This window comes from Sander vitreus, chromosome 18 (genome assembly GCF_031162955.1).
Source record: "Sander vitreus isolate 19-12246 chromosome 18, sanVit1, whole genome shotgun sequence".
In the NCBI taxonomy this organism is placed as follows: domain Eukaryota; kingdom Metazoa; phylum Chordata; class Actinopteri; order Perciformes; family Percidae; genus Sander; species Sander vitreus.
The window spans coordinates 28,128,514-28,146,338 of record NC_135872.1 but is presented as its reverse complement, the minus strand read 5'-3'; the positions used below and the strand labels follow the sequence as shown (position 1 = coordinate 28,146,338).

At 39.7% G+C, this 17,825-nt stretch overlaps 1 long non-coding RNA gene and 1 other non-coding gene across 2 annotated transcripts in view; one reads left to right on the top strand and one right to left on the bottom strand.

Moving 5' to 3' along the window:
• Nucleotides 1-6,145: 6,145 nt before the first annotated feature.
• The window catches only part of LOC144533549 (uncharacterized), a 66,799-nt gene continuing 55,119 nt past the window's right edge, over nucleotides 6,146-17,825 (top strand). The window contains exon 1 of the long non-coding RNA XR_013503445.1: nucleotides 6,146-6,338. This is a non-coding gene — a long non-coding RNA (uncharacterized LOC144533549). The remainder of the gene's footprint in view (nucleotides 6,339-17,825) is intronic.
• Nucleotides 16,978-17,059, bottom strand: trnas-gcu (transfer RNA serine (anticodon GCU)). The gene has a single exon. It is a non-coding gene; the product is annotated as a tRNA-Ser (tRNA).

The window sequence follows — 17,825 nt, the reverse complement described above, 5'->3', positions numbered from 1 at the left end:
GTTGCCGTTTCTTTTTGTACATAGCATCTTTAAGCACAAAACTCTGGACTTGTTGCTGCTGTTGCACTGTTGCATTTTTGCACACCTTTCTGCACTACCAGACCACATCATATAACGTTTGCTGCTTGTGACATTCTTGTGTTTTTTGTCTTGTGATCTTGTCTTTTGATATTGTTGCCGTTTATTGTTTTATTGTTTTGTTTTATTGTAAGGAAAAATGTCCGTTGTCTGTTGAGCATTTTTCTTTTTTTTTACTCTTGTGGTAGGAATGTCTTGTCTTATCTGTTGTGCTTTTTTTCTTCTTCACCGTGGGATGGTGAGAAACAAACTTTCGATTCCTCTGCATGTCTAGTATATGTGAAGAAAAGATGACTTGACTTGACTTGATATAGGTGTGCCTGTGGATGTGCACAACATGTGTACATACAGTGTATATAAGTGTGTAAGAGCAGGGATGTGAGCACCTCCTGCGTCCATTTCCATACTCAATGTCTCTTAATTAATTAGATTAAACTAGATTAAACGGGTTAGTGTCGCGTTTAATCTGATGAAAGTGCTTCACATACTTGGCATGGCACCCCAAAAACTGGATTTACCCTGCAGAGATCTGAGGAGCAGTTAACCATAGTCCTCACAAATCCACCAGAGGTTAGAACACCAACACAAAGGAAGCGGAAGGTGACGTTCATCCGGCTGAAATATTTGGGTCATCCGACGGAAATTTCCGGCGGCACCTGAACAATCCCAGAAGTGGAACGTCTTCAATATAGACTACATAGTTAGTGATAATGAGTTAGTCACTACTTGAAACATCTTTCATATAGTCATTTAAACAACTGCTGATATAAAAATAGGAATCAGTGCAGCTTCAAATCTGACATTTTCAGATCTTAAATCTTTTATCTCAATGTTTTAGAGTTTGGAGCATTTCTAACCAACCATAGCAGCGGTAGTACGAGCAGCGTGTCTATCCAGCCGTCAGCTGGCTGGGCCACACGTCCTCCCTCTCTTGCTCCTCATTAAAGTTGCATTAGTGAGGATTCAGCTTAGTCGTACCTCCCCAGTGAAGGGATTTTTTTGTGAGACTTTTTCTACCCCCATGTTCTGCAAATGCACATACAATAGATGCTGAAAGACCCATATGCTTGGCTGAGATCAGTTTGACATTTGAATAGCCACAGAAGGCAAAGCAGAATGGGAAGTGGAGACTCTGTGAGGGGCCGCTTCCTCCTTAGCTTTTGATTAAAATGAAATAAATCCCAGCCAGACATAAAAGTAGATAATGTAAAGAATACTTGCAGTGTTGACACTCCTTGAATGATTGATATTGTGAACGTAAATAAAGTTTATTTAAGAAAATTGTAATTATGCAGGCTGGGGACCTTTGTAGTCAGCTTACTGTCCTCCCCAGATTTCCAGTCTCTTTATTGTCAACTGTCAACGATAAACCTGCACCCCGAAGACAGCAAATAGTTGGAGAAAAGAACTCCTCTTCAATACATTTTCATTTTAGTCTAGACTCAAATATCTCCAACATGATTGTATGTATGATATGTGCCACATACTGTATGTATGACATTATTTTTTACAGATATTTAAATTCTGATTTAATGATCCTCTGACTCTTCCTCCTGCACCATCAGCAGGTCAAAATGTTTAACCCAATCAGAGAGATAACTTGACATCCACTGAACATTTTGCATTTTGTCAAATGTTTGCACTTGTGCTGACCACAGGAATTAAAAAACTCTGGCCGAGCTTCAATCATGACCAATCACATGACACGAGCTCTTCTCAAGCAGCAACAGGTGAAGAGTCTGGAGTCTCTGGGGGAGAGAAAGAAAAGGTTTACCTCCATGAAGCCCCTGCTATACCTGATGGTATATTCAGTTTACGTTTCAGTAATACAGGTATATTTAAAATGTGCTACAAATTGTTCTTTTCCAAATAGCTCGGCGGCACTTCATGGGAATTTATTTTTTGCTGTAACAAAACTTCACATTTAAGTTTTTTTCTAGCGATCCATGTGTATGTTTGAGCGTGCGTACGTGCGTGCGTACGTACGTGCGTGCGTACGTGCGTGCGTGTGTATGTGTGTTTGTGTGTGTGTTTTAAAATATATTTTCTACAGCTTCTCATTGTACTGCAGTATAGTATATTTTAATGCAGTAATAACGGGCTTTTGTCGTGCTTTATAAAAGTTCTTTTAAAGAGCTTTTCATTATACTTACTGTGTCTTTTGGAGTATACTGGTAATGAATTACTAATGAATTGATATCCTATTTAAAGTGTCCATGGAACACATGGAACAAACTTAAAATGTACTCAGAGAGTACGACAAAGTTAACCTAAAAGTGTATTTGAAATATAATTTAAAGGAATACATTTCAGTTACAGTGACGATACTTAAAGTTGTTCCGTTCAATTGATTAAAAAATGTAATCTAATTAATTACATACTCTGTGATTAATTAATCGCATACATAATTAACGGTGCCTGAACTGATACTTTTTAAGAAAGTAAAAAAAAGAAAAGTAAAAAAAAAAGGGTACTAAACAACAGTTGGTGACATTAAAGAACGGCTTGTTTATTGCTAAGGCCATATGGTCAAAATTAAATGATTAATAATAATGTATAACAATAAAAATAACTTATTTCAATAGTAAATTGCTGTTGAACGACAAAAACAACCACCAGATGGGAAAAGGACATTTACAATAACTTCAAATGCACCACGAGGCTGTAGTTTACCAGTTTCATTGAACGCACCGTCTGTGTTGTTTCTCCGACGGCAGCTGCAGATTGTTACATCCCGGTGTTGAATCCTCTACAGTAAAACACAGTCACACTTTACACCATTTAGCGTTAGCTGTCAGCATTTAACCGTGTTTAATCCAGCTACTAGCTAGCGGTAGGCTAACGTTAGCTGCTGTCGAGTATAGTGTTAACTAGCTAGCGGTAGGCTAACGTTAGCTGCTGTCGAGTATAGTGTTAACTAGCTAGCGGTAGGCTAACGTTAGCTGCTGTCGAGTATAGTGTTAACTAGCTAGCGGTAGGCTAACGTTAGCTGCTGTCGAGTATAGTGTTAACTAGCTAGCGGTAGGCTAACGTTAGCTGGTGTCGAGTATAGTGTTAACTAGCTAGCGGTAGGCTAACGTTAGCTGCTGTTGAGTATAGTGTTAACTAGCGTCATGTGCAGCAGTGTTTGTGTTTCAGAGCATCAGAGAGAAGAGCAGACATATCAGTGGAACCAGATTTCGGTAGCCAGGGTTGGCAGGAAGAAGATTTTTACAAGTAAATGTTCTAATTAATAATCCAGGCAGAACATTCTCGTCTCCCTCCTTCATTTTACAGTCCAATGGGGCTAGAACGGCTCCGGTCAAACGTCAATATGGAATGGATTAATTATTATTATTATTATTTTTTCTCAGATTAATTAATCGAAATTAACACGTTATTTTGACAGCCCTAGTTTTAACACAACTAAGTACAACAAAATATATTGCAATAAGCGAAAGTTGAACTTAAGAATGTCTAAAAGAACACTAAGCACACTTAAAGTTGTTCCAAAATAACACACTTAGTTTCCACTTAGTTTATCACAATAGCGGCTGGTTATACTTGTTCAAACAATTAATACAGGCTAGTTAATTCATTTAGACTTCATGTTTTTCCTCCTCAATATTTGAAAAATACTTATGTCTTTATTTTTTATTTTGTTTTTTGGGGCATTTTAGCCTTTAATAGACAGGACAGCTGTAGACAGGAAAGAGGGAAGACATGCAGCAAATGGCCGCAGGTCGGACTGGAAGCCTGAGCCGCTGCGTCGAGGACTGAGCCTCTGCACATGGGCACCCAGTCTACCAAGTGAGCTATCCAGGCACCCTTATTTATGTCTTAAGTCCAATGAACATAGACAAGTCTATGTGCAAAATACTTGCCCTTATTCATCAGGAGGAAAGGTAAACTCTAAGGAGTAAATCTATTTCACAGGATGTTGGTTAATGGAGGCTTTGGATAGTTTGACCACAGAATTGGATTATTTTTTAAGGATGAGCCTAAGTAAGGCTGGAGAATTTTTAGGGGCGACCGTAAACACAACAGGCAGAAATTGAAAAGTGTATCTTACGGAACTTACATATACATACAAATAAAGCCCAAGAATTCATAATTACAGTTTTTGTTCTTTTTTCTTTTTCCCCTAAATAGTATATACAATTGACAGTTAATAGGATTTTTTACACACTCTACACTCTACAATTATATCATAATCAGGATTTTATTAAACAAAATTACCAATGATGACAATTTGTTTTGCAAAATAACTCAAAATGCAGTGTTCCAAATTCTTATGCAAAACAGAAGAAAACGATTGAAAACAGAAATCCGTCATATTTTTCTGCATTAAGAGGTAATTTTACTCAAATCAAAGCTATTTCAATCAAAAACGTCATTCCAGATCAAGTTACATATTAACATAGGAGCCCTTCTTTGATATCACTTTAACAACTCTCTCATCCATTGAACCTGTAAGTCCATGTACAGTTTCTGCCTGGATTTCCTTTGAGGATGCCAGAATTACCTCCCAGAGCTGCTATTTTGAGGTAAACTCATAGAGCTTCCTTTTAAGGATGCTCCAGAGGTTCTCAATAGGGTTGAGATCAGGGGATGATGGCGGCCACACCAAGGCCAAGGCTTCAATGGTATTTTTGGGGGATGGTGCGTTGTTTTGCATGAAAATGATTTTACTCCGGAAGGCACGGTTCTTCTTTTTATACCATGGCAGGATATGGGCAGTTAGGAATTCCACATATTTTGCAGAGGTCATTTTGACACCTTCAGGCACCCTAAAGGGGCCTACCAACTCACTTCCCATGATTCCAGCCCAGAACATCACTCCGCCACCTCCTTGCTGAAGTCGCAGCCTTATTGGGACATGGTGGCCATCCACCAACCATCCAGAACTCCATCCATCTCAACCATCCAGTGTAGCACGGCATTTATCAGTGAATACAACTGTTTGAAAATTAGTCTTCATGTATTTCTGAGCCCACTGCTATCGTTTCTCCTTGTGGGTGGCCGAAATACAGCTTTATGCACATCAGCAAGCCTCTGGAGATCCTGCACTGAGAGGTTCTTGGGACTCCAGAGGCACCAGCAGCTTCAAATACCTGTTTACTAGTCATCAGTGGGTTTTTCACAGCTGCTCTCTTAATACGATCAATTTGCCTTACAGAAACTTTCCTTAATACACCTTTATATAAACAAACCCGTATGTGCTCTGAATCACACACAAATCTTTTCACAGTTCGATGATCTCTCTTAATTTTTTGTGAAATATCCAATGTTTTCATACCTTATGCAAGATAATGCACTATTGCACACTTTTCATCTGCAGAAAGATCTTCCTTTTTCCCCATATTGCATGAAACCTGTGACTTGCTTAATAATATGGAACGACCTCCTTAAATAGTTTCCCTTTAATTAGGCTCACCTGGTAAACTAATTACCAAACCTGCCTCAGATTGATGTCAGTGATCTTAACAGACAGGAGAAGTAGCACAATTGAAAACTTTCATTGAAAAACTAAAAATCAAATGTTTGTTTAATTGTAATCATATTTGCATAATAATTTGGAACACAGTGTACAGTATTCGGATATGGATATAGAGTACTATCACAACATCTCATATTCCTGGAAGAGCTGTTTTCTGTTATGAACTAGCTCGACCTTATTACGCTGTGTGCACTGTACAACACTAACTGATGGTACTGTAGGGGGTGATAAGCAAACATTATCTCTGAGCTAAAAATGTCAGCAGCCAGTCAGGGAATTTCACAGATTCTTGGATGGAAGCAAAACAAACCAGACGACATAATCACAGTGCAGAAATGTTTGAAACAACAAAACAATATCTGAGGTCATAACTCCAACCTGGTCTGTGCGGCGGCCCAGTCTGTTTACACTTGGAAGGGGAAGAAATTGCAAGTGTAACCACAGTCAAAGAATGTGTGTGTTGATTGCTATCTCACATGTCCCGTATACATTCACAGGGGAGGAATGTTGGTGGGTTTTTTTCAGCTAAATGGTAACAGCTGTTTCTGAGTTATGTTTGATGGAGGTCGAGAGAGCGGGGTGCTTTTATTTACTTTGGCCACAGCCTTGGAAGGGGAATACTTCAAACGGACGCAGTCTGCCATCAAACGCCAGGCTCAGCGGTCAAAGATTCTTTGGTTTCGGGCAGCAAAACATGGCATGTTAACCTGGGCGTTGAGTTTCAACGGGAAAGACCCAGTTTGTGTTGGGCACCGCAGGGCCCACAGCTGGGATTTTACAGGTCAGCACATTTTAGCTGGAGGCTTTACGTCCGATTATGGGAGGGGAAAAGGAAACAAAACAGATTTACCTCAGCATGGGAATGTGTTAACAGGCTGCTGTTTACTCTCACTTCACATAGCTTAGATTTTTTTTTTGTTCTCACTCAGTGTGTTTACATGCACTTAGGCTATGTTTTTGTTTAAAAATGAATATCTTTTGCTACGTTTACATCTCTCATTCCCTCTGCTCTGGTGTTTCCCCCTCTCATTCCCCCTGCTCTGGTGTTTCCCCCTCTTATTCCCCCTGCTCTAGTGTTTCCCCCTCTTATTCCCCCTGCCCTGGCGTTTCCCCCTCTCTATTCCCCCTGCTCTGGTGTTTCCCCCTCTCATTCCCCCCTGCTCTGGTGTTTCCCCCTCTCATTCCCCCTGCTCTGGTGTTTCCCCCCTCTCATTCCCCCCTGCTCTGGTGTTTCCCCCCCTCTCATTCCCCCCTGCTCTGGTGTTTCCCCCCTCTCATTCCCCCCTGCTCTGGCGTTCCCCCCTCTCATTCCCCCCTGCTCTGGGGTTTCACCCCTGTCATTCCCCCTGCTCTGGCGTTACCCCCTCTCATTCCCCCTTACCATACCCGTTACCATGGCAACTACCAGCAGCGGGTGAGTCTACATGCTGCGTCCTGTTTACCCCGACACGAGCATGCTCAGTATATACCAGAATGTTGATGAGATATGAGGTTTGGGCGTGTTAGTTTAAACAGAGATTAGTTCTTCTACTGGAGCCAAAAAAACGTGGGTGCACGGAGGTCACTTTGGGCTCAAAACTCAGCTTAAAAAACCAAAACGTAGCAATGTAAATGTAGCCTTAGATAACAGGCTTACACTCCGCTTTCTGCAATAATCCAATTTCTTTAACGTCACAAATATTTTGTAAATTGGGAGCAGGGATTAAGAATACTTTTGTTTCTTCAGATAGATTTCTTAAAATACAATATATAGCAGGTATTTTAACTTTCCAATCGTTCTTTATAGTCAGCCAACTCAGGTCTAATAGATTATGTGAATGTAGAATTTGCTGTGCATTGATGTTTGGCATCTAGGCTCGGCAGAGTCACTCTCGCAACATTAACTTCCATCTTTGGGCAACAGTGACGCAGAGCCTACAGGTGGATGCTGGGGTGGAGGTGGGGCGTTTCAGACTAATTTCTTAAATCTGAGACAAAAACCCTTGAGTCATGATACAAAATCTGCCCTTGTGAGTCAGGTAGTTCAAGTGGTTCGGAGACCACACCGTGAGCTATCCTACATGCTATGGCAGTCATGTTGGAGTCTGAGATGCAAGGAGAGCAGTACCCAATCAGCAGTGGTGGAAGAAGTATTCAGATCCTTTACTTCAGTAAAAGCACTAATACCACACAGTAAAAATACTCTGTTACAAGTAAAAGTCCTACATTGAAAATGTTACTTAAGTAAAAGTATGTAAGTATCATCAGGAAAATGTACTTAAAGTATTTAAAGTAAAAGTAAAAATCCTCCCATTGTAGAAAGTGTAAAGGATCCAGCCAGCTGTGTGTTTAATGGTCTGATCATCTCAGCTGGACTTGTAGCCGTTATAATGTTGGCTAGTTTACTTTAGAATAAAACATTGTATTTTTTTGTGTGCAAAAATCCTAATTTGTAAAGTGACTAGTAACTAAAGCTGTAACAGATGAATGTAGTGGAGTAAAAAGTCCAATATTTCTCTCTGAAATGTAGCGAAGTAGAAGTAGAAAGTGTCATGAAAAGAAAAGACTCAAGTAAAGCACAAGTACCTCAAATACACTTATGTGTACTACAGTACAGTACTTGAGTAAATGGACTTACTTACATTCCACCACTGCCAATCAGAGCGCATTAGGAAACGTGTACACAGAACCAGTACAGCTTGCCTCTATAACCGTCTGTCTCCCAGTAAACTGGTTTCTTATCTGAATGTGTGTCAGAGTAGGTGTCCAAATCAACTACATCAATCTCTAATTCAGAATATATTTTTAAGTGAGGTCATAAACTGCAATGGTTGAATGAGAGATTGTAATTCAGAACAATAGGCCCATCGGAGGCAATTAAGGAGACGGACCCAACAAAGCACACTTCATCTTTCAGGTTGTTAACTCATGCACACTACAGGCTCATCACAGTAAGTGCAGTAAGTAACTGCATTAATCATGCGTTCAGAGATAAATGCATCATAATTAATGTGACATCAGAGGCTCTCTGTTGTTTTTGGAGTATTGTTTTTGTGTACAGTAGGATCTAATGGCAGAAAATAAAATCAACTTCATTTAAATGCTTGTTTCCTAAAGTGCCAGATAGTCGTCAGCTGACTTTGAAAGGAGATTCCAAAACAAACAAGTGTACTTTGTCTGTCTGTAATGTTGTCCTGTATATCCTGCCTCAGCCTACACACTGTAATGACTAACTGGCTGACATTTCTAACATGTCTGCGGTGCTAGTGGTTGTCCACTATGTGTGGTATGCTGAGAGAGATGTTTTGTTCGTAACAGGATATCCATCCAACACATTGGTCCAAAATGGCTCAAAAACTAACCACTGGATTTCCATGAAATGTTGTAGATATTCATGGTCCCCAGACATGTCTCTCCGTTCATTTTGTTGACCTTCCCTCCAGCACATCATAACACCAAATGCGTCCGCTAATTTTGGTGTCCAATTCTCTTTGTCTCTCTCTCTGTGCAAGTTTTCTGTCGCCATCCACTTTCTCTACCAGGGCTCAGGTCCAGTTTCACAGTAGCTAGGCCTCCTATCACTTTCTGTTCTCATTTTGAACAACTGTTTATCCATCAATCTATTGCTAATATCTAAGTAGTCTAGTATTATTTGCATCACTGGAAAACTTGCTAACCTTTTCTGTTGTTTCACTTGAATGACAGTGATAACTTTCTCTGGTTTCACTGGCGTAAAGCCACCTCAGCTTCTCTTCACAATTTCTATTTCCTCCACCGTACTGACCTCAATTAACCTGACCTGATATGTCACCACACTGTTTGACATGTACCACACACATTGCAATTTAAAGGGCAGCTGTTTTAGTTAAAAGCATTGGCGAAGCCCCACTACATTTCATCTCAGCCCCCCTAAAAATTAAATTAAAAGGAGCACAAACAATTACAGGTTAAAAGGGCTTGAAACAGTTTTAATATCCCGTGTCTGTAACCAATGCTATGCACCTGTAACTCTGTCAATGAAAGGGTTAACAGAAACGTAGTGTTGGCCAATCGGAGGAGGTTGTGCCAGACTCCCGCCTTTGGCTGAGTCTCTATCTGATCTGTCAGAGGGAGAGCAGGAGATGGTTGTGAAGTTTAACGTTGGTAGTCCCCAGAGAAGACGTTGGTCATTTCATGGCGCAGATTAGAACCTAAATTAAAACGTAAGAAACTAAAATTGCTGAATGTTAGAACGTTGTGTCAAATTGGTCGTTGTCAGATTTATTTCCATCATAGTGTCAAAACATGGGGGGGGGGTCTCATTCTCATTAGAGGCTGAGCCCCCCTAAAGGTCCGATCCTAGAATCGCCCCTGTTTAAAAGTACTGTTTAGGCTGCTGGCTCAATCCGGGTTGTTGGACCGGCAGCTGTGGACTGTCATAATTCCACGGGCCACTCTGGTCCTGAATCATTAGTTTGTTGTTTGGTGTTTCTAACAGTTTTATATCGTGTGCTGTAGAGTTTCATTCTGTTTTACTGGTCTACAATCACACCGATTCTTAGAGAATGTTCTAAAGTTGCTATTTTATCTCAAGTGTTTTCAGTGTGTCAGTTCACTATGGAAGTGTTGTTCCATAGTTGGCACCGTTTCTCGTTGGGGCTGCATATTCATTTACCAAAATTAATCAAACGTACAATGGGACTGCTGTAATCTTTTTATGCATGGCAAGGTGAAGTTGAACTTAGTCAACTCTGGCAGTAATCTCTTCTTCTTACACTGTCTGCACCTCCCTCCCTGCGCCCCTCCTCCCTCTGAGACACAGAGAAGACAAGTGGGAGCTGAGGAATGCACTTTAGTGCTGGCACAATGGAAGCCTTTTGTGGAAGATGAAAAGAATATTAGTCACCACTAATGAGATTTGATGTAGGACTGCCATTGTCAGTTCAGGCCAGAAGGGTAGAGTACATGTTGGAGCAGCCAGTCTCCATACATCAAAGACAAGGGGATCCCCGTATGCATACTCTTCTGGCATTTATTGCAGTTACAGAAATGAAGAGATTAATTAAAAGTAGGCTTTTGTCAGCTGCAATGCTAACAAGGAAGCTGCTCTGTGCGCAGATTTAAGGCCTTTTTTTATTTAGACTGGGAGCCTAGTAATTCATTTTTTTAATGAGAGGTGAGCGGGCAGGTAGGGAGGCTTGGGCAATCTGACAGGCGTAGCTACAAGCGTGTGCATCCTGTCAAACTTTTGCGGACATGCTCATCTCACGCACACGCCCACCCGCTGCCAGAGCTGAATTGTCTTTCTTCTAAGTGACGCAAAGCGCAGTACAAATCAATGCTGTTTGTGTGTACCCTGAAATATATAACTGTTTTATCAGGACATAAACAGGAGGGCTTTCGCATGGCAGCGCATTGGGACAAGACTTTAAGTTTTAAACTAACATTACCAGTGGTTAGCAAAGACTAAGATTGCTACTCTTTGTCATAAGTCGACCTATGATTAGGGATATATGATACCACCGTCAAATGATGCCATTCAGTTGTACCGGCAGGGATAAAGTAGTGTTACCCCCAGGGGTTGATGCTTGGACTGTATAAGTGAATCCAATACATCTGCATTGCCCCTTGGTGGCTGGCTGCAGTATAGGTCATAAACCCCACCCTCGCCATGTAAGCGGATGGGACATTGACTAAACTTAAAAATCAAAGTACATTTTAGGTACGCGGATGTTTGTTCAAGTGTTTATTTTTCTGATAAGTTTGGTTTTAATAAGTTATTTGATTCAATAAAAACAGCTGGGATTGACATGATTTACAGCTGGGATTGACTCACGATTGGTCGGGCGGGGGAATGGGCGAGACTTCGATACTGCAAGGACACTACTGCGCAGACTCTGGTTTCAAAATTACAAGATGGCAGCGCCTGATGTTTTGGCTTCACTTTTGTACAGTGGGAGGAAGTGTTGTTGCATCGTCCATCTTTATATACAGTCCATGGTTACCACTCATAGAGCACCTGGTGTACTCGCAGTGCTTGTCTACCTGTCTATTCACAGGAGCGCAGTGAGACCCTGCATACTAAAGCTGGTATGCAGGCGAAGTGTTGCTTCCCATCTTAAAAAAAAAAAGAGCCTTAAGCAGCAGCCACCTACAATCCATGACTTCCATGGTCTCTTCTTCGAACTTGACAACAAAACATCCTCTTGGGCTGTATTCTTTTCATCTTCCACACACTTCACCTTCATCAGTTCTGATCATACATTCCTCTCTGCTCTGTATGCTTGCTCAGATTCTGTATGATGACACAGTCCTGAAAGTTTTGTAAATCCTCTTCGTCATCTAAAATAAAATGAATTCAATATATCTTCATAGATGGATGCTCAGATTTATCGGACATGAAGATGACGTAGTATTAAGAGCGACAACAGTAGTGAGTAGTATGAAAGACCGAAAATTCCACGTAGGGAGGTTGGTTTGGGGGGTGTATGGGTCAAACAACACAGTTCGTGTCACTGAAATGTTCATTTTATAACCCCACCCCAATCTCTTCCTAAACCCAACTGTCCCATTCTTCTTTACCTAAACCCAACTGTCATGTTCTTCTTTACCTAAACCCAACTGTCATGTTCTTCTTTACCTAAACCCAACTGTCATGTTCTTTTTTTGCTAAACCCAACTGTCCCATTCTTGTCCCTCGTGTCACGAAAACGTACTTTTTATAAGCCCACCCACCATCTTATCCTAAACCTAACTGGGAGTGAGAATGTGTTGCCTCCTACCTAAACAACAACTGAATATCAAAGTTCCAAAAATTAGCCCTATGAGTATGTTTTCTGTTCTGCCACCTCTATCAGAAATAAGAATCAGAGAAGTGTTTATTGCCACAGTAAGTTACACTTACTTGTGCGCGTCAGGTCTGGTAAAAGTAAGTGTTTGGTATTTTTGCTTGTTTTAGATACAATTTCAGTTGATTGTTTCAGCTGCATATGTCATCATTATGTAAACAGTGATTCTCATATGAGCAACTTGAACACAATGTTTACATTTGGTTAGATACAAAGTTGCCAACAATGTGGATAGGTGGATATATGCAATAGCAGATGTAACAGCAGTGAATGTGAGAAGGAAAGCCCAAACACCACACACCGACAGTCTTGTCAGTGCTAACCACTGAGTCATTCAGCTGTCCCATGAAAACAGCACAAGTTGACATTTTCTTGAGGAGAAATGGATTGGCCCAAAAAGAAAGCTTGTAGCTCGAAGGTTTTCATTCTGTTAAAGCTGGAGTAGGCAGTTTATGTTTTTGACAGTATATTTTTGCATGTAGGCGGGCATATTCATGTATGTGCCTGCATGTGTACAATACCCTCCCACCCCCTACCCACAAAGAATTGGGCTCCACCCAAAGCCACGGTGTAATTGGAACACTGAATTTACCCGGCATGTTTTTTGTTCAAACATATCAAGCATTGAAACATTCTTAACAAATAATTTCTAAATTATCTAAATGTTATTCTTTCATTTAACACATACATTTCAAAAGTTGAAAATGTCTGACTGGTGGAGAAAAAGACCTAGTTAATTTCAGACCCTGCTCTTGTGCTAAAGTCTGATATTTTGTTGACCCATCTATCCATGTTTCTGTGGCTTTAGCAGACCTTTGATAATCTTTTCATAATTAATGGGAGGACAGTCTCAAAATCACTCATGTTGACCATTTTAAATGCTTTTTATTTGAATTTCATTAGAAAACACAACAAGCCTGCCATGCAAATCAAAATAAGTTTTAGACTGCCAGTGCCATGGTGGCAAAGTTCCAGCTGAGGGCTGAGGGGGTCAACTTCAGTTTCTATTTGAGCTATCTGAAATTGCCCCCCCCCCCCCGCCCCCCAATTCCCCTCAGCACTTCCTCTGCCCATCAAAATAAGTCAATCTTAGCTTCCAGGAACAGAAGCTGCTCATTGTGGTGACAGGAAACGTGTTTGTGCAAAATTACAGCTGATGCAAATCAGAGAATTCTGTGGTGACTGGAAGAGAAGTACGGCTATAATTTGACTCCACTTCAGGCCTGGAAATTAAAGTTTCTTTGGAATTCATACTGGTAATGACAGTGCTGGAAAGTTCAACAAGCTGACATTGTGTCGAACCAAAGAGGAAGCTTTATAGGATATTTTTAGAGACATCACACTGTTGATTTTCCTCTAACTGTAATCAGCTACACTACCTAACACGTTTGCTGGAAGTCCTGTCAACATGTTGACATTGTTGACATTGTCCGTGTTGCTGAATAAAATTACAGATTTCTCTGGGTTTGAACATTGTTGGAAACATTTGGGTACACAACTCAACAAAATATAACATAGGTATAGTCATCCTTTTAATGTGGAAATGCTACAGATTTGTGTGAATGCTGATTCAGCAGCATTCATAGTATTGTTATCTGATTCTTCTGTACAATTTTCGGACGCCTACTACTTCTGCATACTTTTAGCTACAAACACCTTTCAAATATCAAAATGTTCAGCTCTTTAAGACCATTTGTGCTTGTATTCAACTTCTTTCTGCCATTTATACGTTTTGAAATATTAAGCCTTTTTCTTTTTACATTGAAAGTCAATGGAGCAATCAATCAAATCCTCTTCAGGCTTCTTCAACTACAGAATGCTGCTACTCCCACTTACTACAGACATCATTCAAACTTTGAACTATTCATAAAACCTTCAGCTGTTAGAAAATTATTCAGCTTGTTTATTTATTTTACAGTTTTCTGTTATTACTGTTAAGTTTAGTGCTTCTTTCGGCTTTTTCTGCGTTCATAATGAATGTGTAGTGCGGGACTTTTTGTGTGGAGTTTGCATGTCCTTCCAGACTTTTTTTTGACATATTATACTATGACCTTTTTATGACTTTTTTCAACATACTATACTACGACTTTTTTCAACATACTATACTGTGACTTTTTCAACATACTATACTATAGGTTTTTAGTGGCTTTTTTCGACATATTATGCTATGACTCTGATGCAACTTATCAATTACTCTTAATAAATGTTGGCATGGTGGATCAGTGGTTAGCACTGCTCCAACTAGCACCAGTAACTAGGCACTGCAGAGTGTTATCCCTGATTTAATCCCCAGTCCGGGCTGGGCCTTTTGTGTGGAGTTTGTATGTTCTTCCAGCCTTTCTTTGACATAATATACTAAGACTTCTTAATTACTTTTTTTGACATACTATACTATGAATTTTTATCACTTGTTTCATCATAATACATGACTTTGTCATCACAGGGTATTTTTGTGTGAAGTTTTCATATTCTTCCAGACTTTCTTTCATATATTATACCAGGGATCATCAACTACATTTTTCCAAGGGCCATGCCTCATTTCAATTAAACAATTGCTGTTGCAAAAGAATACAACCGGCATCATCATCAAGAATGAAGAACGCAAACATGACAATGACATCATTCACGTGCATATTAAGTAGCCACATGCATCTGTTTTGGTCATATAATCCAAAGATTTACCGCTCCAGCCAAGAGGATGGTTTGTTTTGCCAGGATTACAATAATTTGTCCAAATTTCAAGATTTGTGGCAAACTAAGAAACAGTTGGACTACAAATCGACAGCTTTCATTTTAGCTTGTTTGTTAAAAAAAACAAATGGACAGCACAATGGATTAGCAGTCCATCGCCTTAACCACTCGGCCACCTCGTCTGGTTTTGTGTCTTTTTAAAGTAAAGATCTGATCCAGATCACCCCCTCATTGTTTACATAGGCCTAGAAAGACTAGAAAAATGCGCCATGGAGTAGATGAGGAATATACGATCTAGTCCGAGCTACACAATAGCATGTGACAGGTAGCTATGTATAGCTATGTATATGTATACTATGACTTTTTCTGACATACTATACTAGGACTTTTTCCAACATACTTTACTATTACTTTTTTCCAACATACTATACTAGGATTATTTCATTACTTTATTCAACGTGTTAGACTATGACTATGGCTCAGTGGATAGCACTGCTCCAACAACTACCTGCAAATAGGAACCGCAGACTATGACTCTTCATCGATCCCAGTCCAGGCTGGTCCTTTTTGTGTCACGTGTTCATGTTCTTCCAGACATTTTTAAACTACTATACTATGACTTTTTTTAATCACTTTTTAAACATACTATAGTGTGACTTTTTATGACTTTTTTCGACAAAAAAAAAAAAATCGCATCATCCTCTTCACAATACCCCATAGATTTTCTATAGGGTTAAGGTCAGGCGAGTTTGCTGGCCAATTAAGAACAGGGATACCATGGTCCTTAAACCAGGTACTGGTAGCTGTGGCACTGTGTGCAGGTGCCAAGTCCTGTTGGAAAATGAAATCTGCATCTCCATAAAGTTGGTCAGCAGCAGGAAGCATGAAGTGCTCTAAAACTTCCTGGTAGACGGCTGCGTTGACCCTGGACCTCAGAAAACACAGTGGACCAACACCAGCAGATGACATGGCACCCCAAACCATCACCGACTGTGGAAACTTTACACTGGACTTCAAGCAACGTGGATTCTGTGCCTCTCCTCTCTTCCTCCAGACTCTGGGACCTTGATTTCCAAAGGAAATGCAAAATGTACTTTCATCAGAGAACATAACTTTGGACCACTCAGCAGCAGTCCAGTCCTTTTTGTCTTTAGCCCAGGCGAGACGCTTCTGACGCTGTGTCTTGTTCAGGAGTGGCTCGACACAAGGAATGCGACAGCTGAAACCCAGGTCTTGCTTACGTCTGTGCGTGGTGGTTCTTGAAGCTCTGACTCCAGCTGCAGTCCACTCTTTGTGAATCCCCCCCACATTTTTGAATGGGTTTTGTTTCACAATCCTCTCCAGGGTGTGGTTATTAATTTTCCCATTATAAACCAGTTGCAAACTATTACTAAATGCTTTGTTCATCATTTGTAAAGCATTGCTCCTATGTTAATTCTCATAAATAAAGCATTTGTATACACACTCATATATGGTTTGTTCATAGTAAATAAAGCTCTCAATAATTATGTTTATAAATAGAAGTTTGACACTTAATAAGCATTTTTCATGTCTTAAATCAAATGTTATAATGTTTTCAGCAAACTATAATATGACTTTTTATCACTTTTTTCAAACTAAACTATACTATGACTTTTTAATCACTTTTTCGACATACTATACTGTGACTTTTTTTAAATATACTATACGATGACTTTTTTATCGCTTTATTTGACGTACTAAAGTCTGATTTTTACGACATACTGTATAATAACTTTTTTCAACGAACTATCCTATGAATTTTATCATTTTTTCACATACTGTACTATGACTTTTTATCACTTCATTCAACATACTATGACTTTTTTATGACAAAGAGAGTTGTTTGAATGCAGCTAGCCATGTTTTTGACATGCAACTTTAGCAGAATGAAGAACCTTGGTTCGACGAGGATGGGATTCGAACACACGCGTGCAGAGCACAATGTATTAGCAGTCCATCGCCTTAACCACTCGGCCACCTCGTCTGTTTTTGGGTCTTTTTAAAGTAAAGATCTGATCCAGATCACCCCCTCATTGTTTACATAGGCCTAGAAAGACTAGAACAATGCGCCATGGAGTAGATGAGGAATATACGATCTAGTCCGAGCTACACAATAGCATGTGAAAGGTAGTGGGATGGATGCCCCCATTCTCTAGAGGAATTAAGATTCATCTTTCTTTTTTACTTGTGACCCCAATTAAACAAAAACCTGCAAATGTGTTTTGAAATACTATACTATGACTTTTTGACATATTATACTATGACTTTTTTCAACATACTTTACTATGACTTTTGCATCATAATATACTATGACTTTTCCAACATACTATACTAGGATTATTTTATTACTTTATTCAACGTGCTAGACTATGACTATGGCTCAGTGGATAGCACTGCTCCAACAACTACCTGCAAATAGGAACCGCAGACTATGACTCTTCATCGATCCCAGACATTTTATCATACTATACTATGATATTTTTTTATCACCTTTTCGACATGCTATACGTGACTTTTTTCAACATACTATTCTATGACTTTTTCTCCATATTATACTATGATTTCTTTTCAACATACTATACTAAAAAAATAATAAGATGAGCCTTTCTCTGGGAGAAACTGACAAGATTTTAGAAATGAGAGTGGTTTGAATGCAGCCAGTTATGTAAATGTAACAGAACGATGTACTGTATACTATGACTTTTCTGACATACTATACTGTGACTTTTTTCAATCACTTTTTAAACATA